This window comes from Chelonoidis abingdonii, chromosome 24 (assembly GCF_003597395.2).
Source record: "Chelonoidis abingdonii isolate Lonesome George chromosome 24, CheloAbing_2.0, whole genome shotgun sequence".
Lineage (NCBI taxonomy): Eukaryota > Metazoa > Chordata > Testudines > Testudinidae > Chelonoidis > Chelonoidis abingdonii.
Window position 1 is genome coordinate 6,453,648 of NC_133792.1, and position 23,320 is coordinate 6,476,967.

At 50.0% G+C, this 23,320-nt stretch overlaps 1 protein-coding gene across 2 annotated transcripts in view; it reads left to right on the top strand.

The window, feature by feature from the left end:
• Positions 1-17,604: 17,604 nt before the first annotated feature.
• Positions 17,605-23,320, top strand: part of LOC116823283 (dual specificity testis-specific protein kinase 1-like) — a 56,983-nt gene continuing 51,267 nt past the window's right edge. For both annotated transcript variants that reach the window (XM_032777744.2, XM_032777743.2), the window contains exon 1: positions 17,605-17,670. The gene's annotated coding sequence lies outside the window, so the exon portion shown is untranslated. The remainder of the gene's footprint in view (positions 17,671-23,320) is intronic.

A 23,320-nucleotide genomic window follows, 5' to 3' on the forward strand; every position in this document is an offset into this window, starting at 1 on the left:
TTGATGTCCCTGGCCGCAGCTGAATTTAAAGGCCTCTGGCGTCGCCACGGCTGCCGGCAGGCCCGACCCTTTGAACTCCTGGACGCAGCTGTGGATTTTAAGGTCAGGCGTCCCTGCCAGGTTGCGGGCAACCAGGAGCCCTTTGATTGCCGCCCCGGCTGGAAGATTTAAGCCGTGGTTCTGTGGCTCCCCGCGGCGGCAGGCAGCTCAGATCCCTCTGCCTCCCGCTGTGGGCTGGGATTAAAGGGCTCTGGGCTCCCCGCCAATGCGCAGCGCAGAGCCCTCTGACTCCCCGCTTGCGGCTGAGATTTTAAAGGGCTCTGGGCTGCCCGCAGAACGTTGCCTGTTGTGCGGGGGATTTAGTAATCCCGCCGGCGGGCCGCACGGCAAGGGCTCGCAGCCGTAGTTGTGCAGGGCCTTAACTAGATAGGTCTCTTCCATGCATTAATTTATTCAATGAAATGGGTTTTGCTATCTGTGTAACGCGAGAGCCAATGTTGGAATACCAGCGCCTGCTGTATTCCTATCACAGGGAAAATTTGGAAGTACATTTAATGTGTCATTCCCGGAAAGCCACTCCTAGCCCCCCCCCCCACCCCCCTCACGAATGTTTTCTGTGAGTTTCACCATATTTCCAAAAATCACTGACAGGTGGGCCCATCGCACTAACAAAGTGCCAAAAGAATTTGCAGATCTTGTGGAACGAGACACATTTTGAGACGAAACACAACTCTGCTAGCCCCAGTTTGTATAAGGACGCTACCTGTTGTGAGTAATCGCTGTAATGGAAGTCTGTATTGCCATAGGATTCAAGTTGAAGTGGATCCAATTAACCTGCTCAAAAAATACTGCTCCCTGTAAACAGGGCTCTGTGTGTTTGAAGAGCAAAGAACACTGGCTGGGGTACACTTGGGTTTGGCAGGCAGGGTTTAAAGGCCCCGGGCACGTAGGGTGACCAGATGTCAGATTTTTATAGGGGCAGTCCTATTTTTGTGTTGTTTCTTACAGAGGCTCCTACTACCCCCCACCCGACTCGATTTCTCACCTTGGCGTCTTGGTTCACCGGAACCGGGCAGGCTGCGTACCAGCGGTGTGTTCTACAAACCTTAGGAAGCAGAGACGTTTTCCAACGCCTCTTGCCACGTATTTCCAGGGAGAGGTTAATTCTGAAGGCAGAGACCCCCGCCGCGATGCGCAATGGAGCGCATGGCTGGCTCTGCCTCCGGGTCACTCACTGGCCAGGCGTAGGCAGCGGAGCCGCTCCAGGGCTCTCCCAGCGGGCGGCGGGTCGGTACCGAGCGCTGTGGGGGTGGCCAGCCTACCCCGTGCGGCCGCGGGTCCCCTCCCTGCCCGCGGTCCCAGGCCCCGCACCAGCCGGTCAGCGCGTAGGAGGAGCAGCTAGGTATGTGGATCTCGCGCACGCCTCCGGGCCGGAAGTACCCATGGTAACTCCGTCGGCTCGAACCCTCTCCGGCCAGGCGCCGCGGCGAGGTCTCGGCGGCATGGGGAACTTCACATGACTCGAGGTGATCACATGTGACGCGAGAGGGTGTGGAGCCGGGAGAATCACGTGGCGGGAGGGCGCCATTGCTACCGAGGCTCCGCCATCGTGTTTAGTGAGGCCTCCCATAGCCTTGCCCTGGAGGGAAATGGATTAGCCCCAGGGGCCCGGAGAGGGTGGGCAGAACCGCGGCCAGGTGGGGCTAATCATTTCTCCTCCAGGAGCTGGGCTGCTGGGTCCGTCTGCAGAGGGAGTCAGTTGCCAGAGATGGGGGCATTGAGTGGTGGCCTTAGTGCATGGTGCAGCTAGGGACTAGGGTTACTACCTCTGAGTGCAAAACCCGGCGGCCCAGCCGCAACCCTCAACCTCAAGGCAGCTCCACAGCCGCCCCCCTTTCACCGCCACTGACAGGGTTCTGCGACAGAGGACCTTCGTATACACATACCATACCGATCCATAACCTATTTTCTTCTTAAACTGCGGATAGTCGGTGAACAACTGCCAGCATCTTTAGCTAGGCACAAAACGTTTAACATTAGCTATTCCAGCTTGCAGGCTGGGATAATAAACATATCTTATAACCAGGGTAAGCAGAGTCAGTTTATGAGCTCTACCCTGACATTTGGTGTGAATTATGGGTGAGTGTGGGAAAGAATTTTAGTTATTGCATTGGCACACCCACCACTAAGCATAGCCCACCACAGTCCTGGCGGTGCGGTTATTTTGACAGGTCTGGGAGTCCCCAATTTCATTTGTTATTGGGGCAAGAGGAATAAAGTGTGTCACCCTGTATGTGAGTGAGGAACTCTGCAGCCTGCCTAATTATGACAGAGATGACTCAACCTCAGTTAAGATAGCACTTGCTAGACAAGGAACAATGGGTGCAAAACACACTGCAGTGCAGAAAGGTGGTGCATGTTCGTCCCCCTTTTAGGAAGGGCCTGGACACCAATTGCATATCCTCCTCCATTGATTAAAACGCAGAGCACTAATTATTTGTATTCCATTAGGAGTCCATACCCTAAGAGTACTGCTAAGCTCAATTCACGTTGGGCCATGATGCCACCAGCATGGGGCTCCCCCTACTGCAAGCTGAATCACTAAAAGACTAAGCCCTTACTATAGCTGCAGATCACCGAGTGCTGGTTAATAGTGGGGAGCCTGAAATCTATTTGCCTAAGCGGCTGCGAGAGTGGGAAGCAGTTTGCAGCATGTGGACGGCCCATGGAACAGTTGAGTGGGGTGGAGCGGCTCACCGTGGGCTGAGAGTCGGCACAGGCTGCTGTAGTGGAAGCTGGTTGTGGGAAAGCTGCAGCGGAACTCGCGACGGAGAGGCAGTATAATAGTTGGGCCCTTGGCCCACGTAAGGCCCCTTTAACACCCTGTGTGTGCCCCATGTCCCCGTTTACCACCCAGGCTGTGGTTGGCGTAGGAAGTTGTTAAAACTCTGGTCCACGTCTGGCACTGAACCAGAGACTTGGCAGGTTGTTGGAACTTTGTGAGGATGTGACTGTTACAGACCACCTAAGGAGGAAAGGACCAATTGCAAAAACCAAACCCGCAACTGGAGGATGGTTATTTTCTTTCATGGTTTTTGTTATAATCTGTTTGTGGTGTTTCTCCAATGTGATGCCTGTCATTGTCGGCGTCCTTTATTAAAGGATTTTGCTACACTCAGACTCCGTGCTAGTCGGGTGGGAAGTATTGGCCTCTCCTCGATCGGCGCCGCGATGGCTTATGGGTCGACATCTGGTGATGGTTATGTAATGTTTTCCCCCAGGTTCAGCTGGGTGGGGGCCGACCTGTTTGGCATTGTGTTATTGAACGGAACCCCTGATACTGAACCCGGCCCTTGTTGCTGCCAACTCAGAGGGGCAGGAAGGGTTACACTAGCTAAAAAAACCTGGCAGCTAAATTATTGTGTGGCATAACTGGCAAATCCCAGGCTGGTCAAACTACTGGCCAGTGGTAACCCTGGTGCAGCCCCTGGGGGCTGGACCCATAGGAGGTATGATGGGATGGGGCTAGGATGATGGTCTGGTGATGGGATCTCGGGGCTGTGATACAGCTTTGGGGGAGAGTGGATTTGCCATGGCCCTCATGAAGCAGCTTCAAGGAAACTTTCGGGCCGAAGCGCGGTAGCCCGAGCTTCAGCCTAGAGCCTCCCTGGTAGCCCCGCATCTCCTGGCTGGATTGCCAACAGCCCCAGCCAGAGCTTCGGCCGGAGCGCCGTGGCCCCACGGGCGCCTGGCCGTCAATCTGACGGTGCTGCTGAAGACTGGAGTGCGCACTGCCTAGTGAGTTAAAAGCCCGCCCTCCAGGATATCAAGCCCGTCGCACTTGCTTAAACGACCGGCCCCGGCTGGGGGTCGTGTGACCCTACGTGCAGCCCCCCCCACACGCATCATCTATGGATACTGGTGTGGCTATTCCATTCCTGCCTCTTCAGGAATCAGTATATCCATTTTTAGTAACACAGAGTGCTTTACAAATAGCATCTAGTTTTTCAAAATGTTTCACAGAATGTTTGGTTTCCTTAGTAGCCTCCCCTCCCTGCTCCATCAGGACTCTCCCCCCCTGCACCTGCTCCTTGCTCACCCTTCCCTGCTCCATCAGGACTCTACTTCCCCCCTTTAACCTGCTAGCTGGGTGAGTGTTTTTGCTTTCAGTCTTTTCCAAAATAACCAGGTTAAGTACGTTAGTGTGTAATTATAACCTAAGACATCATTTTAATTTACCATTTAAAATGATTGTGGGTATGTAGATGTTTCACAAGCTAAGTTATTTCCTACTGCCCTCTTGTAACGCATCTTTTAGGCAATCCAATTTAAGGTGATCTAGCTTAGAAACGGTAAAATTAAATGTTGGTAATTTATTTGTATTAAATTGACCAATCATTTTGGGTAAATACAAATTTAAACAATTCTGCGTAAATCAGGACAAGATACCATTTCAAAGCAGCAATTGTAAGAGTAAACTTCAACCAGAATTTACCTTGTAAAACTGTAATCCAAGTGCATCTATTTAAATATCATCTTTGGCTGATCCACCGTGAAAAGGTGCAGTGTACGGAGCAATCTGTCTTAAATAATAGGAGGGAAATAAAAGAGAAAAAGCAGAGGGACCCAGAGAACCTTTCTGCTCAAACAAAATGATTGATATTCCTGTATTTCTAAAGACCTGCATTTAAACAGATATTTATTTTGAGGTTGCATAACTCTCCCCCTAGATTAACTCATTCCCAAGCTCCCATTCTGAGACACTTGCACAGGGGCTAGTGGATTCCTTACATGGGGTTGCTCCATTATCCTTCTTTCAAAGTTGGTGCATCACAGCTGTCTTGCTCACAAACACCTAGGCAATGATAAGGAAGCTATTTGAATAGAACAGAATGTATCATCATATTTCTAAGAGAAACTGCTTGCAGCAGTGGGCTGACCTTCCTGGGACCTGCTTCTATTGTTCAGATCAGCAACAATACTGCTCAGCGTAAAGAACTTTTTTATTGGCTGTGGTAATTCACTTCCCTTGGCCCTAGACTGGAAATATGAAAACAGGATGTTGGAAGCCTGTTTAAGATGACAAGAAGGATCAAGTGTGTAATCAGTTGCAAAGGAGCCCTACATATCATATACATAGCTTGTGCCTGTCTCCCTTAAACCAGGGAAGTAGGATCAATGTATCCTCGTTTCTGAAACAGCCACAGTTCCTTTAAGATCCAAGTGGTATCTTTTATATTAGATGCTCAAGAACTTCATTAGCAGTTGGAAGGAGGAAGTGGGATTGAATTTAAAGTCACAGGAAAGTGACAAAAGTGCTTGGTTAACTCTGCAATGTATCATGGGTGGGAACACTTCCTCCTGAGCCCCACAGATGTCCAGCTTATGCCTTGAAGCATGAAGGTTGATAACATTTGAAATGTAGAATCCTGACACTTCCAGACTGGCCACCAAATGAATGTCCACCACCTCTAACTGGTTAACCTCATCAAAATAATCACAAGGGCTATTCCTGCTCCTGTAAATATCAGATCCTTTTTGGTGAACCTACTTAGTTTATTTGCCTCAATGACTTTCTGGGCTGGGGGTAAACTTGGTTTTTAAAAAGGGTGTAAATTCCCCTGTGGCCCCTGAAGTCCTGATTTCTCAGCATTACTAATTAACACAAGTTTAGGGAGAAAACAGACTCTCGTTGTGCTGACTCAGAGCCTTAATGACAGTGACAGAAACCACTGCTGCTGGGCAGTGCAGTGAAAGATTTCTGGAGGGTCACACTAATTCCAGACTTAATTCCTTTCCCTGTATGTGTTGTGTATATTGGTGACAGCAGGAAACAGCATCAATGCTGACATGAAATAGCATTACTGAGGGGAGCAAATTGCCTACTCAAGTGATAGCCTAGCCTCTTCCAGGAGGAAGGGTAGCAATCTGAATTCTGGGAGGGCAAGTAGTACCACAGGCCTGCCCTCTCAGACAAATGATTCCTTGGGATGACACATGATAAAACGAGAACAGGAGTGGGGGTCAAAGATTCAAACCAAGGGTACTCAGTGGGGACACCAAGCAGAACCCCAGACAGTGACCACTGCTTCAGAAAGTAATCCAGGGAGTCCGTGGATGCTCCCCAGAAGATCTCTCCCCAGATGCATGAAACAGGGTATTGAAGTAGGCTCCACAGCCATAGAGAACCTCCCCATTGAGCTGCCTCCTCCTGGTTTGGAGACGGCCATCTTGGCCAGTACCAGGAGGAGGTTAAAGGGAAGATCTCACAACTAATACTTTGTCCTGCCATGAGTGCAGGGGACTGGATTAGATGATCTCTCGAGGTCCCTTCCAGTTCTATGATTCTGTGATCCTAAGTTTGTGTGCCACAGATAGGGTGTGCAGAGAGGAACAGGCCCTGGGGAAAGTCCAGCCAGAATCACAGCAGGAGGTTCTGGAGGAGCTAGAAGACACTAGCTTACCAGCCCTGCAGATTGAAGGTCTAATCAGAAGTGAAAGCTTCCTTTACACTGCTTCCTGACAGTTTGCCTCTCCAGATCACTCAGGCCTGTGGTGCTCATCCTTTCCCATACCCTGCCCCCTTTTTCCATGCCAGGATCACCTGCCCAGCCAGCTGCCCATCCTCCCATTTACCAGTGTGGGAAGGGTAGGGTGCACGTGACTGTCTGACACTTGTTCCCAACCCCCAGGTAGAGAACCCCTGGCCTAGACCACTGGGCATTCCCATCTCTGTAGCCCTTTCAACCCTTGGTTTCAATCCACTGGGCCAAAACAATGGTAGTGATGGAGACACCTGTCCACCAGAACTTGGACTGAGCCTGACAGCTCCTCTCATTTAGGCCAAACAGCTGTCCTCTGGTGGGGACTTTAGCTACTGATCTTGCCTGACTTAGAACTGTCAGCTGCAGGTGAAAGGCTCTCTCTCTCCCCTTACTAATCTCTCGTTAACCCCCACCTGCTCCCCTGGCAAATCCCCCAGTGGGAGCAGGAGCAGCTTTAAATGCTCATGTTTTCAGCAGCTGATTCTGGGCCTCCAGCAATTTAACCTTGAATATCCTTGATGATTGATAACATCTGCCTACTAGCAGGAGCGGATGTGTTTTCCTTTGGCATTTTTTCAAGCTGTAACATCAGCCCTGGGAAAACAACTTACTGTGTCTTGTATGTGCATTGTCTAAAGGTCTGGTTTCCAGGCTGTATCTTGACTTCTCCTTTGTTATGCCTGCTCAGTACCGCGCCCACCTCTAGCACTGTGATACATCACCACAGTGGCAGAGATGGACTTAATCAACCACTGCTCCAAACTCCCCTGAGCTTCAGGAACGTTCCCATCTGGATCTGACCTTTGTGGCTTAGGCAGCTCTCTACTGGTATCTGCTTTCACTGACACACTGTGGGTTTCTCCAGTGGGGCCCTGTAAGAGTCCGGTGCTGGGGCTCATCCTTCTCAGGCACGGCGGGGAGCCAGGGCGCCTCCCTACAGGCAGCAATCCATCCAGGGCCTAGACCCCTCAGCAGGAGCTGAGCAAACAGATGGTCTTTAAACAAGACAGAGTCCCGGCCCTTCAGCAGGGGCCAGGTAAACACGGAGTCTATAAGCCCGGCCCTGAAGCAGGGTGGGGCAGGAAGCAGTTCAGGCTCAGGCCTTCCAGCAGGCTGAGCAAACACAGTTAAGGGTCAGACCCTCAGGCAGGGGCTGAGCAGCAAGTTAAACAGTATATAAGGCCTTCTCAAGCCAGGAGGGAGGGGGAGTCCGCCACTCGTGGAAGGGTGGCAGGGGGACACAGGCCCTCCCACCCCACTGCGTCCTAGCCCGGGGCCCTAGCAGCGGCCAAGACTCACTGCTGTCAGTGGGGATCCTGGCCACAACACACTGACATCGGTTCGGGTTCCCCTGGAGCCAGACTGGGGTCAGCTACCCCCAGGCCACTTCCAATCTCCCCCTCTCTAGGTACTGTCTGTCACCGGCATCATCTGGTGGGTCCCAGACCATGGGCTCCTCTGGATACCGGGCGTAGGGAAGCTCAGGCAGCTCCTTGGGATACAGGCACAGGGCAGGCTCGGCCAGTGCTCTTCAGGGTAGTGAGCACAGGGCAGGCTGGGCCGTGCAGGAGCTCAAGCACCATCAGTCCTCTCCAGCAGCCCATACCTAACTGAGCGCTGGGGCCGGGCTTTTATACTTCCTGTCCAGCCTCTGGATTTCCGGGGGGCGGGGACAGGCGGTGGCTCCGCCCACTCCGGTGTCAGTTCTGGCCCGTCCTTCTCAGACGCTGCGGGAAGCCAGGGCACCTCCCTACAGGCCCAAGCCTTAAAGGGACAGTCAATCCACTGGTGAAATGTGCCGAATATAGCTAAATATGCCCTGCACTCCTTACCGAGCTGCCTGAGATGCTGCAGCCAGCAAATATCTAATAGCAAAGCAGGTCTTTCCATGTCGGAGTTTGGAACAAGTTCCATACATTTGTCAATCCCCATAAGAATCAGTTTAGAGCAAGAGCAAGAATCAGTTTAGAGCAAGAAATCTGACTGTAGGCATTTTAGATAGGGCTAAGTTTTCTACCTGCTCAGCCCTGCAAACTTCACCTGGCACCTCAAAATCCAGCTGCGGATCAGCTTTGTGCATGTGCCCTGAGTGTGACCAGCAAAGACCATGTGTGGCAGTGGAAGTTGAAACGCAGCCAGTGATTTTTTTCTAATGGTCTGCTGAAAATGGATTAAGGCCTGAAAGGGTCATGGACTAACTTAAAACATGGGAGGACAAGGCAGACAAACCTTATGTAGTAGGGCCCCTTACAATTGCAAGGATTTGGGGACAAATCTCAGAGCTTGCGACCAAAGAGAAGTGTAAAGAGGGCTGCTCAGTGATGGAGTACACCAAACCCCTAAGGTGCCAGTAGCGTGCTAGGTGTGCCATGGCTCTCAGTGGCAAGCACTGGAGATTCTTCAGCAGCAAGGCCCTGCAGGGACTAGCTGTGGTGGGTCCCAATAGCCGCTCACTATTTTATTTACTAGGGCTGACAGAAAAGCGAAAGGTGATAAATCCCCACAGTACAGAAGCTTAAACACTTACAATTCAAGTGAGCGATTGCCATAAATGTCTGGGTCCCTGGGGAAGTCCAGTTGCGAGTCAGAGTTCTTCAGGCCTAGTGCCTGGGGTATTGTATCAAATGACCTATGGAATGGCTTCAGTCCTTTCCATGGACATGAACACCCTGGTCAGCCTTTCCATAGTCCAGGGACAAGCGTGCGTCAGCCCGCCAGACTCAGATCCTAGTTGGGCAATCTCCCCTGGCATATCAGTTCACCTTTGGGTTGCTCCGCTGGGCTCTGCAGGGACACCTGGATATCACTCGTCGGAAGGTTGAAAGCAAAGTGTCTCTCCTTGGGATCGATGTGCTGGAGGAAAAGGCATGCAAGTCTCTGCCATTTCAGTGGGGACGAAACCCACAGTTTATCTCTGTTCTGTCATATCTGCCTGGTTTTAGCATGTTCTCGATGGATTTGGTTTATGATGAACCCTTTCTATGAAGCATTTGGTGACACTGGCTATGACAGTTGTGAATTTTCAGGTTTCATAGAATTATAAAATATCAGGGTTGGAAAGGACCTCAGGAGGTATCTAGTCCAACTCCCTGCTCAAAGCAGGACCAATCCCCAACGAAATCATCCCAGCCAGGGCTTTGTCAAGCCTGACCTTAAAAACCTCTAAGGAAGGAGATTCCACCACCTCCCTAGGTAACCCATTCCAGTGCTAGGTAACCCATTCACATGGGGACCAAATTCTTACAACAACAACATAGTCTACATCCGAGTGGCTTAATGGTATTGCACATGATGTGTTGACACAACAGTTGTCACAGCCAGAGGCAAAGCCCAACCAGGGGCCTTTAAATGTCCACCCATGAAAACTACAAAATTCAAGACAGATTGCAAACCTCACTGTACACTAAATCATGTGTACTGCTTGGGTTGTAGGGTGCTGCTGCTCCTGCCTTCTCGAAAATATAGAAGGAACCACTAGAGGGCCCCTTAGCTAAAGAACTGGGATTCATTAGGCCTTTGTTTCAAAAGAGGAGCTGGGGGAGTAGATAGGCTTCTCCAGTGAGACTTTTAGAAGTTCAGCATGTGTCTAATTATTTTAATGACAACAAAACACTGGGATTATGGCATCCTTCAGAACAATCCCAAATCACTTTATAACCTTAAACTGACTGAAAGCAGTGGTAAGAAAGCATGTCTAAAACCTCAATTTAAAAACCAGACCAGATACAGCTGTCTGATGTTGAGCTTGGAGTGGATTCCAGAGCTGCTGATCCCTGGCTGCTCAAAGGCTCTACTCAGGGCATTTCAGGTCAGCATTTGGCATGTGCCTAATAATAATCCAATTCAGAAATGAGTGAGCAATGGGGGCAAGAGGACCGGAGAGAAACAGTAGGATGATGAAGTTGTTATTAAGAATCTTGTAAGTGAAGGAAAGGACTTTGACAAGGGTATGAAATTCGACTGGCACCAAATAAGGGGAGATGTGCTGGTGCTTGGGACATCTTAGTGCCAACAAGAATTTGAGCTATGGTGTCTTCCATTAATTCAGGAGATCTGACTATAAGCAGCAGACAAGAGGGTCTGATTTGCAAACGATTGATAGAGCCTCATTCCAGTGTGTAACACCAGAAACTATGTTTTGATACTAGGACCTCTAAGAAAGTTCCAGGGGGAAGGGGACAGGAAGGGTTATATATATGGATGAGAGTGGGAGTATAAAGTACATTATACAACAAGGTGAGCTGGATTCAAGATCAGTTTAACACTGGGAATTACATCCTGGAACATTTTGCATTACTGCATTGTAAGGATTATGGCCATTTAATATATGTATAGGCCAGTTGCCAGTTAACTGCATGTCTGTGACAAAGACAATAGAAGTCATAAGTTTAGGTTACTAAAGCACAAGCCCTTCTGACCCTATCATAGAATATCAGGCTTGGAAGGGATCTGAGAAGGTCATCTAGTCCAACTCCCTGCTCAAAGCAGGACTAGTCCCTAGACAGATTTTTGCCCTAGATTGCCCCCTCAAGGATTAAACTCACAACCCTGGATTCAGTAGAGCAATGCTCAAACCACTGAGCTATCCCTCCCTCCACCATCACAGGTGGCAGGGGAAAACACCATATATAGCAAATGTGGACAGGTCTGCCATATCCCAGGAGATGGCTCTGGTACAAATGCAGAAGCCATTACATTACAGAGCTTAGTTTTCAAAGCTGGGTACCTTAAGCGATATTTGGACACCTAAATTTTCATATTAGGCACCTAAGATGGGTATCTAGCTGCCTATATGTATGTTTAGGCTCCTGCATTTGAAAATTGAGCCTTGTATGATGCTTAGCTGGAGAGATTACTGTAGAAGAGGCTGTATTGTAATAAAGTAGTGGTTAGTTAATTCACTGGCCTATGCCATGTTCTCCGTAACTTCTTGATCAAACCCCGGACACAGCACATTTTACAGAAGTTTAGCTGTATGACATGTTACACTGTGACGTGATTATATTACACGTGTAATAGACTATTCAACTTTTCAGCTCTAGTCCTGGTCGCTAATGATCAAAATTTATTCCCATCTTACAACCAGAGTCAGCGGGGTGTGTGTGTGTGTGTTCAGTTCCTAGTTCACATCACAAAACTACCCCTATAATTTGCCCCCCTTCTTGGCAGTGGAGGCCCAGGGTTGAGTGGGTCATGGAGACTGAACTCCAGAGGGCAGCCTGGAGGAGCTTGCATTGTTGCTCCCCACGCTTTGTCCGATTCTACAAATAGATGGAGGATTTTGGCTGTCAGTCAATTTACACGCAATAAACTCCTTACACATTCTAAAGGAAAACCCTGTAAATCATGGGCCTCACACAGAAATGACAAAGAATCCTCGTCGCATGTAGAAGATTGTGTCTCCTGATAGCTTTGGCAATGCGGCTCACTGATTAGGTCACTCATGGTTTTCCTGACCCTGACTGAGCAAAATAAACTCAGGCTTATAAATTATAGTAAAAAGATCCTTTGATCTTTCATGCTGGGGAGACCACGTCTTGCTTTACGCAAAATAACCCAGTGCTTGGTATTGGCTGGTTCGTTAGGGCAGATTCAAATTGAGTTCCATGACTTCTCTTACGATACGGTTCTCTAGTTTCTAAAGTAACGGTTATCACTGGAATTGCCAGGATGCATCAGAACACAGGTGCATCTAGCCCAATATCCTGTATTTGCCAGTAGCCAGTACTAGCTCTTCAGAGCAATGGATATTCTTGTTATCCATATAAATAGAAAATCCTGTACTGAATCCTGCTCAGCTCTTGGCCTCAGTGACATGCATTATGGGAGAAAAAGTGTTCCTTTCTTGCAGTTTTGAATTTGCTGCCTTTCACTTTTATTGAGTGCCCGTGTTCTCATATTGTGGCAGAAGGTAAATAGAAGTTCCCAATCTACTTTCTTCTATGCCATTCACTATTTTGTATACCTTGATCATGCTGCCTTTTGTTCGCCCCCTCTTTAAGGTTCAAACCACCCGGGGCAAGTTCAGAGGTGATTCTAGGTGAGTGGGAAAGGAGTTTATTAGGTGTTACTCACATCTACCTGCTGTCATTATTACAGTACATGGTACATCAGTTTACACTTACTGGTTGGGAAGTGGGGTAAGTGTTAGGGAGTCTAAATTACTGTAAGGGAGTCTAATCTACCACCCCTTACACACCAGCTCTAACTTTGGCTCTATAATTTATAATAGCAATGCTGCTGTGTGTGGGCACTTACTGCTGAATAGTTTAATATTTTCCTTAGTGTTTTTTAATAAGGACATTTTATCGCTATTTTTTTCCCATCTGTACAATATGATTATTCTCCATATACTATTGCCTTGAAAGTGATGTTATTAGTTTTGTTTACAACAGTCTCTTTCAGGACTTAGTACCTGTTTAGGTCCTATTCAAGTAAAGAAGTGTATATTTAATTTTAACTACGCATGTCAATGGGATTATGCACATGTTTAAAGATAAGCACGGGCTGAAGTGCTATGCTGGATCGGGGCCTTAGCACAGAGGTAGCCACTATCTGATCAGCGGTGACACCTGCCCATAATTGCTTATTTAGTCTCAGTTTCTGTTCTGATTCTAAAAATAAACAAAATAATCAAAACCAGAGGGCCTGTGAATATCACCGCTTATGCAGACCAGGAAAAGTGATCATTATCCCCTCCAAAATTAGGGGGACTATCCGGCAGGATGCTTTCTCTAAGCAATCGCAAGATAATTATGAATAATTATTTGCTCTCCGTCTGCAATGTGCTCAGCGCTGTACATTGGACAAAAATGGTGTCCCTGCCGCAAGGAGTTTACAGTCTCAAAGATGAGTACATAGAAGACAGTGCATGCTGGGCAAGACAGAGCTGGGGATGACTTTGGGGTTCTTTCTTTCCCCAGCTTAAAATAAATTCCCTTTTAATCAGGGCGGCTCTATGTATTTTCCTGCCCCAAGCACAGCAGTCTGGCTGCCTTCGGCGGCACTCCTGCGAGAGGTCCGCCAGTCCCGCACCTTCGGCGTACCTGCTGCCGAATTGCTGCTGAAACTGCGGGACTGGCGGACCTCCTGCAGGCATGGAGCCAAAGGCAGCCCGGCTGCTGCCCTCACGCAACTGGGAGGGCATCCCCCGCGGCTTGCCATCCCAGGCACACGCTTGGAGCGCTGGTGCCTGGAGCCACCTCTGCTTCTAATGGGTATCAAGGAAGAAGTGAGTTGCAAGGAGGGAATCGGTATCTGGTCTTGCAAACTGGGAGGTCTGGGACTCATTGCTCCCAAAAAGAAAAAAATGCAAGGGGGGAAATAAATGAATGGGGAATTAAGGCTGCTGTGGCTGTTCGCAGCACATGCCGTTGGTCTATATTCAGGGCCTGACCCTGCAAACCTGTACTCCCCTGAAGTCAGCGAGACTAGGCCCATGATTTAGGCATTCCTCAGTTGGGGGCTTTGTAGGCTGGGGGCTCAGGCCCAGATTTGCAAAGGTATTTGAATGATTTCAATGGGAGTTAGGTGCCTATATATCTTTGAGGATCTGGGCCTCTGATCATAACTGCAGCTGTGTTCTCAGACATCCCTGAACTGCCACACAAAGATCATGAAAGATGGTAACTGTGGATCCCATTGTGCTTTCCAGCTCTACCCCTTCCAGGAAAGGAGACTTTCTCATCATTAGTCAGCTGCATCGCAGCACTGGTGTTTAGATGACAGTAGTGAACCGGCAGTAAACAGCTTTAAGGTCCGGTACTTGGTAGCCATTAAGCACTTCATCTGCTACTCACTTCTAAATGCTGCACTGAGCTGTCTGGTGAGGCTGCTTTGAAATCCACTTTCTGCATTCCCAGCTTTTTTTGTCTGGTAGCTCTGTCTCTCCTAATTGGGGTCCTGCAGTGTCCTCACATGAACCGACTTCCTCCCTGGCCCAGAATGAATTTGCCCACATTGATGATTTAACGACTGTTGTCCCATTGTATCCTGGAGATTCACTTCCTGGACATAAATGGTTCTGATGTTTTATAGCTTGGACACATTTTCCACACGCGTCCAGGAAACCAACTGTACTCTAAAGTACAGAGAATGGCAGAGGGTTGGATTTTGATCTCACTTACACCTCACTGAAGTCAATGGTGTTGCCTGGGTGTGAATGAAGGACTAGTGAACATATGGAAGTCCACGGCCATCACACAGATCATTGGGGTGGATGTGTTTGGCCTTATGGATGCAGGTAGCCACTGGAAATCTCATACCACTTCCCCTGCTCAGCAGGGATGTTCCTTCTGCAAGAAGGCTAATCTAGTCCACTAATAGCCCTGTTGAACTGACTGGCACCCTTCCTCGAATGTAGCAACCAATATTAAATAAATGGAAATAAATGAAATTAAAATAATGGCTCCACACATTATTATTTGCATTAAAGTAGCACCCAGAGGCCTCAGCTGAGACGGGGACCCCATGGTGCTAGACCAGAGGTGGGCGAACTTTTTGGCTCGAGGGTCACATCGGGGTTGCGAAACTATGTGGAGGGCCAGGTAGGGAAGGCTGTGCCTCCCCAAACAACCTGGCCCCCACCCCCTATCTGCCCCCTCCCACTTCCTGCCCCCTGACTGCCTCCCTCAGAACCTCCAACCCATCCAACCCTCCCTGCTCCTTGTCCCCTGACTGCCCCCTCCTGGGACCCCCACCCCTAACTGCCCCCTGGGACTCCTCTCATCCAACCTCCCCATTCCCCATCCCCTGACTGACCCGACCACTATCCACACCCCTGCCACCTGCAGGCCCCCTGGGACTCCCATGCCTGTCCAACCGCACCCTGCTTCCTGTCCCCTGAGTGCCCCCGAGACTCCCTGCCCCTTATCCAACCCCCCCGCTCCCTGCCCCCTTATCACACTGCTCAGAGCAGCAGGAGGTTCCAGCCAGCGGCAGGCCAGAGCGCTGGCAGCACGGCGAGGTGAGGCTGCAGGGGAGGAGGAATGGTGGGGGTGGGGCTGGGGGTTAGCCTCCCCGGCCGGGAACTCAGGCGCCAGGACAGGATGGTCTTGTGGGCTGGATGTGGCCCCTGGGCCATAGTTTGCCCACCTCTGTGCTAGATGCTTGACAATTAGCACCTCATAGCAGACAGTGCTTGGCTCTCAGATTGCAAACTGAATAGCCAAGGAGGCCAACAAAATGTGGGAGGGGAAACAGAGGCACGGACAGGTGAAATGACTGGCCAGAACAGAGGCCAGAGCTGGCAGACCCAAGTATAGAACGCAGGTTGGCTAGGTCTCTATCCCTCACCCACACAAGCTCTCCTGCGTCAATACAAGGAAAGGGCAGTGCAAATACAAGATTTCAGTCATTGGTTACCCTGGGTAAATCTGCTGGAGTTCGGCTATCTAGCTCTCTGGTGACGGGTGCACTAAATAGACGCAAGATCTGAAGGCATGTCTCTGATTTCAGCTCTGTCCCCACCGCTATCCCCTGCACTCTCTAGTAACAGCAGTCAGGTATTCACACCTGCTGACACTGATTTATGAGTGATGTTCTCGGAGGGAGGGGAATGCTACACAAAGCTCTCCATGCTGCAGCCCAAAGTAAAAAAGGCTCATTCCTTCATATTCAGCAAACTGGAATGAAATCTCCAGGGGAAATACAGAAAGAGGAGGAAGTTCCTGAACATGTCAGAGCCCAGGAACAGTCATGGGGGTTATTACATAGAGAGCTAGGGTGACCAGACAGCAAGTGTGAAAAACTGGGAGGGGGTGGGAGGTAATAGGATATATAAGAAAAAGACCCCAAAATCGAGAGTGTCCCTATAAAATCAGGACATCTGGTCACCCTATAGAGAGCCAGAGCTTAGTCAGTGGGGAGGGATTGGGGTGGAGGGTTTTAATTTCCTTGGCTTTCTGTGCCCAGGAAAGGTAGCAGGAGGGAGGATGGAAGGTAACAGCAGCTGTCTCTTGAGAGAGGGAGTATGACCTGAATACACCAAGGTGCATTGCTCTGGACTCATAGACTCGTAGGTCAGAAGGGACCAATATGATCATCTATTGGGTGCCATTACGTTTCTCTGGTGGGATGGGTGCATTGTAGTGAAGGGTGGGGGCAATGAAGGATTGCATACATTGCATGGGGGAATAGGCACAGTGCACTGGTGGATGGTGGAGAGCTAAGTTCCCTGTAAAATGTGCAGCCACGCAGCAGGCTGAAGGCCCTGCAGGTGCTGAGAGGCACCCCTCCCCTGGCCTGGCCCAGCCAAGCCCCTCCAGAGCTGCCAGGGAGAGAAGCCCTTCCACCCGCCAGAGCTGCTGCGGCTGGGGAGAGGCGCCTGTCACCCAGCCCCAAGCTGCTGCAGCAAGAGGGCTAGGAGAGTCCTCGCTCCGTGATGCAGCCTTTGGGCAACCTGCACCCCAAACCCCTCACCCCCAGCCCCACCTGCACCCCCCACACCCCAACCCTCTGCCCCAGCCCTGAGCTCCCTCCTGCACCCCAAGTCCTTCATCCCCAGCCTAAAGCCCTCATCCTCCCACAGGACAAACCCCTTGGCCCCACCCCCAACACATATCACCTCCATAGTGGGCACATGACAAAATACATTTCCCACATGGATGTAAAAAAATTAGCGAGCCCACTGGCTGGAGAGTGGGTATATTGCATTGGGGTGGGTGTGTATATTGCTCCTGGGGGTAGCTGGATTGCGCGGTGAAGGTGCACTAGAGGGTGGGGCTATTGCTCTGGGGATGGTGGGGGCCTTGCACCGCCAGGGGAATGCACGATTGGAGCCGGGTGGGGGCCTTGCACCGCCAGGGGGTGCCCGGTGGGGGGCTGCCTTGCACTGGCCCGGGCTGTGTGATGCGGAGCAGGCGCTCGGTGCCGCGCTGGCGGAGGAAGCGCTGCGCTCAGCCCCTCGCAGCTTGCCCGGGAGGAGGGAGGAGACAGGCAGGCGCTGCGCTTAGCCCCGCTCCCAGCGCCGGCAGGCTCGGCTGCCTCTCGCCTGCCTGCTACTGCCGGGCGCGCAGCTCCCCGAGGAGCGGAGCGGAGCGGGGCGCCCTCCCGCCCCATGCGGGCTCTGCCTCCTCTCGCCCCCGCAGCGCACGAGGGAAGGAGCCGGGAGCCCAGCCGGCAGCAGGTGAGTGCGCGCCGCGGAGCCAGCGTTCGCCTCGCGGGAGCGGGGCTGAGCCGGCCGGGCAGGGCGGGGAAGGGGCTGGAGCTCGGCGGCGGAGGGCGCTGTGCTTCCCGTGGGGAGACAGCTCCGCCTGCCTGGACCTCCCAGCCCCGCGGCTCAGCAGCTGCGGGGGTCCACCCCCGCCTGGGGATTCTCCTTGCCGGGGCACAGGTGGGGGCCCCTCTGTGCAAACGTCGCCTGCCGTCCCTAGCCCTGCCCACAGCTCCACAAGATTGTCCTTGTTGTTTCTATTGTAGCAGCAGCAGCCTCAGAGGGCAGGTAGAATCGGGCCCCAGCTGGGCTGGGTGCACTGCACGCTCACACTCACTCCCGGCCCCAAGGGGCGGGCACCCCTCCTGGGTGCAGAGTGGTAGGTGCCCCACGGACCAATTGGGCAAATGTAGGTGCCTGCTCTGAAGGCCCCCAAAGCATTATTTTCACTTCCGATCATTTTAGCAGAAACACCTAATCAAGTTTTCTTAGTGGCCATTGGTAGGTTTCAGAGTCAACACCCAGTATATGACTATGGGTGGGTCACACCTCTCGGTGCTAATGGGTCAAATTCAGTCCTGATGCAACAAGGGTGCAAATTCCATTGACTTCAGAGGGTGCTGCACCCCCTTGGGCCAACACTGAATTTGGTCTATTGTTGCTGACTGACACTGTCTGCAGACAGCAACTGTATCAAGTCACGCTGGGAAGGTGCTTTAGAACCTTGAGGGTAGGAAATTTTCTTCTTTCAAATAAAAGCTTAAATTCTGTGGAAACCGATGGGGCTGCCAGAAAAATGCCGGTATGGCTAGGCCTGGCTTGGATGGACCCCCGGGAACCAGAGTTCAACATACTAATGATGATAGTAGCTGTAATGCTAATCAGTTGCCCATGTGCTGGTAAGCAGTTGTCCTGCAGAGGGATCTGTATTGCAGAGCTGGGGGAAGCACTTCGCTGCATGCTGTATGGCTAAATTAATTCGTGTTTAAAAGGCACTTTAAGATTTTTGACTGGAAGAGATTATTTTACCATTCTATTACTATTTGTATTAGTTAAATGCTGCAGGTGAGTTAGTTCTTCCGCAAAAAGGCTTTTAGTCCCATGGGCCTACTTTGTGCTTCCCCACAAAGCCTTCTTAATGGAAGAGAAACCCGGCCAGGATCAGGGCTCTAGCTGTGCCCCAAAGCTGTTGTTTTTTGGGGAGTGGAAAAGAAGCATGTTTAGAAATTAAGGGGCCTGATCCTGCAATTCCACCATAGGCAAAATTTCCATTGAATTCAGTGAGAGTTGAGCTTGCATTAGGACTACAGGGGAGGAACATCAGGGATGCTGTCCTGGATCAGCCCAGTGGTCCATCTAGTCCAGTATCTCATCTTCAACAATGGCCAGTACCAGCTGCTTCAGGGGAAGGGCCCTAGGTATTTTAAAGGCCGCAAAGAAGGAACAGATACTGGGAGAAAAAAGTGTGTGTGTGACTCAGTGTGAGGTTTTACGTTCACGCTCTTTCTCTCAATAGGATGCCTTTTTTAAGAAAAAAACAACAACAATTCCTATAACTGTAACTAAAGTAATTTGCTGTTAATGTTGACCACAGATCACATGTATCATGTCAATGGACATTTTAGCACTGAAGAAGAAAGGAGGTTCCAGCCCAGTTTATTTATTTGCAGAAAGTTTCCCCTTCCCAGCTTGTTTGTGATGGGCTGCTCACCAAAGACATGACTCACAGACATCGTTCTACCACAGAGGAAATCAGGGACAAGTGCCCAGTTGATTGTGGTACAAGTAACTGCACAAGAACTACTCCAAATTAGTAGGGCAGGAAATTCCAAAATAGGTTTGTGAGGGTTCACCCAAGGCTGAAATTTACTTTCTCAAATTCAGCAGTTCCAATGTGCAGAAGTTGGGGAAAGCAGACACTATGCGTAAGGGATGGAAAGAAAGAGAGGACTTTGCCTCTTTATTGCTCTTGTTTAATATCTGTTGTCATAAACAGATGGTTAAGGGTTAATGTCTCTTTTACCTGTAAAGGGTTAAGAAACTCAGTAAACCTGGCTGACACCTGACCAGAGGACCAATAGGGGGACAAGATACTTTCAAATCTTGGTGGAGGGAAGTCTTTGTTTTGGTCGGTGTTCGCTTTAGCACGAGAGACCGATGACATCCGAGCTTCCCAATCTTACTATCCTTTCATGTGTCAATTGTTAAGTAATAGCCAGGCAAGGCGAATTAGTCTTTGTTTTTTTTTCAATGTAATGTTTCTTTTTGCTGGAGGATTTTTACTCTGTTTGCTGCAACTTGAATTAGGTGGACGGTGTCCTTCTGGTTTTATATGATCTGAGTACCCTGTAAAGCATTTTCCATCCTGATTTTACGAGAATTTTCTTTTTCTTTCTTTAATGAAAGCTTTCTTTTTAAGAATATGATTATTTTCCTTGTTTAAGACAACAGGGTTTGGGTCTAACTCACCAGACTGTGGGAAAGGAGGGGATAGTTAAATTTCTCCTTGTTTTAAGATCCAAGGAGTTTGGATCTGTGTGAAGCCTCTCAAGGCAACCCAGGGAGGGGAAAGTCTGGGGGGAAAGGAAGGAGGATGCTTAATTTCTCCTTGTTTTAAGATCCAAGGGGTTTGGATCTGTGTTCCCCAGGGAAGGTTTTGGGGGAACAGAAAGTGCACCAGACACTAAATTCTGGCTGGTGTCAGCGTTACCAGATCTAAGCTAGTAATTAAGCTTAGAAGTGTTCATGCAGGTCCCCACTTTTGTACTCTAAAGTTCAAAGTGGGGAAAGAAACCTTGGCATCTGTATTATGGTAATATGCAAAGGCCTTAATCAGGAGAGGGTCCCATTGTGCTGGGTACTGAACAAACCCATGAGATGTCATGACCCCTGCCCAAAGAGCTTGCAATCTAATTTCAGACAAGATGCAACAAGCCAGCATAGCAAACAGTAGGAGTGAATGGGAGAAGGGGCGTCTCATGGTGCTAAGACCAAGTGATTGTATAAGGTGACTGTTGCTCGGCTTGATTGTGTTCTCCTTCCCTCGGGTATGTAACTTGCACCTCCCCGCCCCACCCACTGTTACCCCATCTCCACCTGCTGTGTTGCTCTCTTTTTCCCCACCTCTTCGGTGTGATTCAAGCCTGGTTGTGTCTCCCCCTCATCACTCCCAGAAGTGTCACCCCTCTCACACCCATTTGGGTGTGTTATTTTCCCCGCTCCCCGACGTTACCTGGCAGCCACATTCATCCCCACTCCCAAGCATTTAGTTATTTTCTAACAGGCTTGTCATCTCATCTCCTGCCTGAGAACCCCCTTTCTGACCTCTCTCCACCTGGAGGTGTTGCCTCCACCTGGAGGTGTTGCCTCCTCCTCCTCTGTTTATTGAGCTGCTGCTCTGTCTCCTGCTTCCATCTCCCTGTCCCTCCGTTACCCCGATAATAGAGGGTACTCTGGAAATGTAGGGCTGGAAAGTTCTGTTAAAGAGAGAGTGGCAAGTGGCAAATTCATAGGCATCCAGTTTAAATCAATGAGTTGAAAGTTGTTTTGGTTCCTACATCTGCCCCTAAGTCTGCTGCCCCAGCCTGTTTTTGTGGTTTGACAACTGCGCTTTCAGATTTGTAAATGTGTGTTTTCTCGCCAGCTACTATATGAAAGACTCCTACAGACAACAGGAGAAAGTGACTGTACTAGAGAAGTGGGGAATGCAAAGTGCTGACAATGGGACAGAGTAAATACGCTGAAAAAGGCAAATCTTGAATGAGAAGAGAGACTAGGAATACTGTACCAGCCAATAGCTGGGTGGCCTTAAAAGGGGCTGAACTGAAGCAAGTGGAAGCTGAGGGGGCTTGACACTCAGCAGCATCAGATCCTTTTTGAAGACCGAGTTAAAGATTGGAAATAGAGATCCGTTGGTTTAAGTCAGTGGTGCCCAACGTGGTGCCCGCGGACACAATGAGACCCGCCAGGGCATCTGTGTGTGCCTGCGTACTGGCTGGCGGAAAAGCATCCACAAAAATGCTGCCAAAAAGCATCATCATCAAGAGGTATCACTGCCGAAATGCCACCAAAAAGCAGCGTCACCAAGAGGCGGCGCCGCTGGAATGCCGCTTACTTTTGGTGGCATTTCGGCAGCGGCGCCTCTTGGTGATGCTGCTTCGGTGGCTTCTGAGCTGCAATGCCTCTCGACGATGCCACGGTCCTCAGTGGCTCGTTGTCTGGTGCCCGCCACCCAGAAAAGGCTGAGAACCACTGGTCTAAGCCAATTTTATCAGACATTTCCACCAAATCCTTTAAAGTCAGGAGATTCAGAGCTGAGATTAAAAAGGATCACGTGGTTTAAAAAGTGAAATATTAGATCATTGTAGTTCAAAAAATCTCAGTGTTAGAAAGATTTGGAAGTCGTCAGGCCTGAATCCAACAAGGTTCTTTTACACACGATTGAGGTGAAGCACCTAGTTCTGCTTACTTCAGTGGGCTTCCTGACCTGCAGAACATTAGGCACATGTTTAAGAATCTGGCTGCATTGGGGCTTTGGGGCCTCATTCTATCCCCCATGGAAGTCGGGGGGGGGCTGAGATCAGGGACCTGTTGGCACCACCACCTTCATCTTTCCATCAAACCTTCCACTGACCCGCTCAGTTGAAAACTGGTTCTTGCACATAATATCAGTGCTGTCATCACTCAGGGCATTGTGCATTGATGGCCAGATGCAGCTGCATGTGCAATATCACCCATGCTATTGTCACATAACACCCTGCCTGTCTGGATAAATCCCACATTTCAGCTCTAAAAAATAAAAATAAAACCCAGCAGCAAGAAACTCTGTAATAGTAAGGGTTGATCTTTCTTTAATTCCTGTTTTTATGAAGGGTCCAAAAGCATCTTAAAAAGGTATGGACTGAAACCTAACGTCCTAGAGCAGGCAAAACTCCCGTGAAAGCCAATCAGCAAGGCCTCCAAGATTTGGTTCTGTGTTTACATAGCACTACTTAAATGCACCCATGTCGGGAGTGTAGGGGGACAGTCATGTGGAGAGCACACTAAACAACAGGATAAGGAAGAGAGGATGTTTTGCCTGCAAAGGAAATTAATGTGTTTGTGCTCTTTTCCCTGCCTTTATAATATAGATAGAAGGCTGCTTGGTTTTTACCTTAAGAATGTCAGGTGAGATCTTCTTTGTTTTTTACTGAAGGTTGTCTTAGAGAACTCCGGGAGGTTTGTCAGCCATCATTTGAAGGAGCAGAGCTGTTGGATCCAAAGAGGTTGTTTCAGGGTCTCTTCAGGAGTGGCACCAGGCTTTCTGGTGCCCTAGGCAGAATTCAGGGGGCGGCATTTTGTGCGCTCCCCACGGGGCGCGCAGGAGCTTCTGGTTCCGCTTCCATCACACCACCGAAGAAGGAGCCTCTGTCAAAATGCCACAGGCGACAGCGGCAATCATTGAGCTGCTCAATTGCCTGCCGCCATTTTCCGCGGCACGTCAGCAGAAGGTCCTTCTTCGGCAGCGCGACTGGAGTGGAACCAGAAGCTCCCACACGCCCTGTGGGGAGTGCGCAAAATGCCGCCCCCTGAATTCTGCCTAGGGCGCCAGAAACTCTGGCGCCACTCCTGCGCACAAAATGCC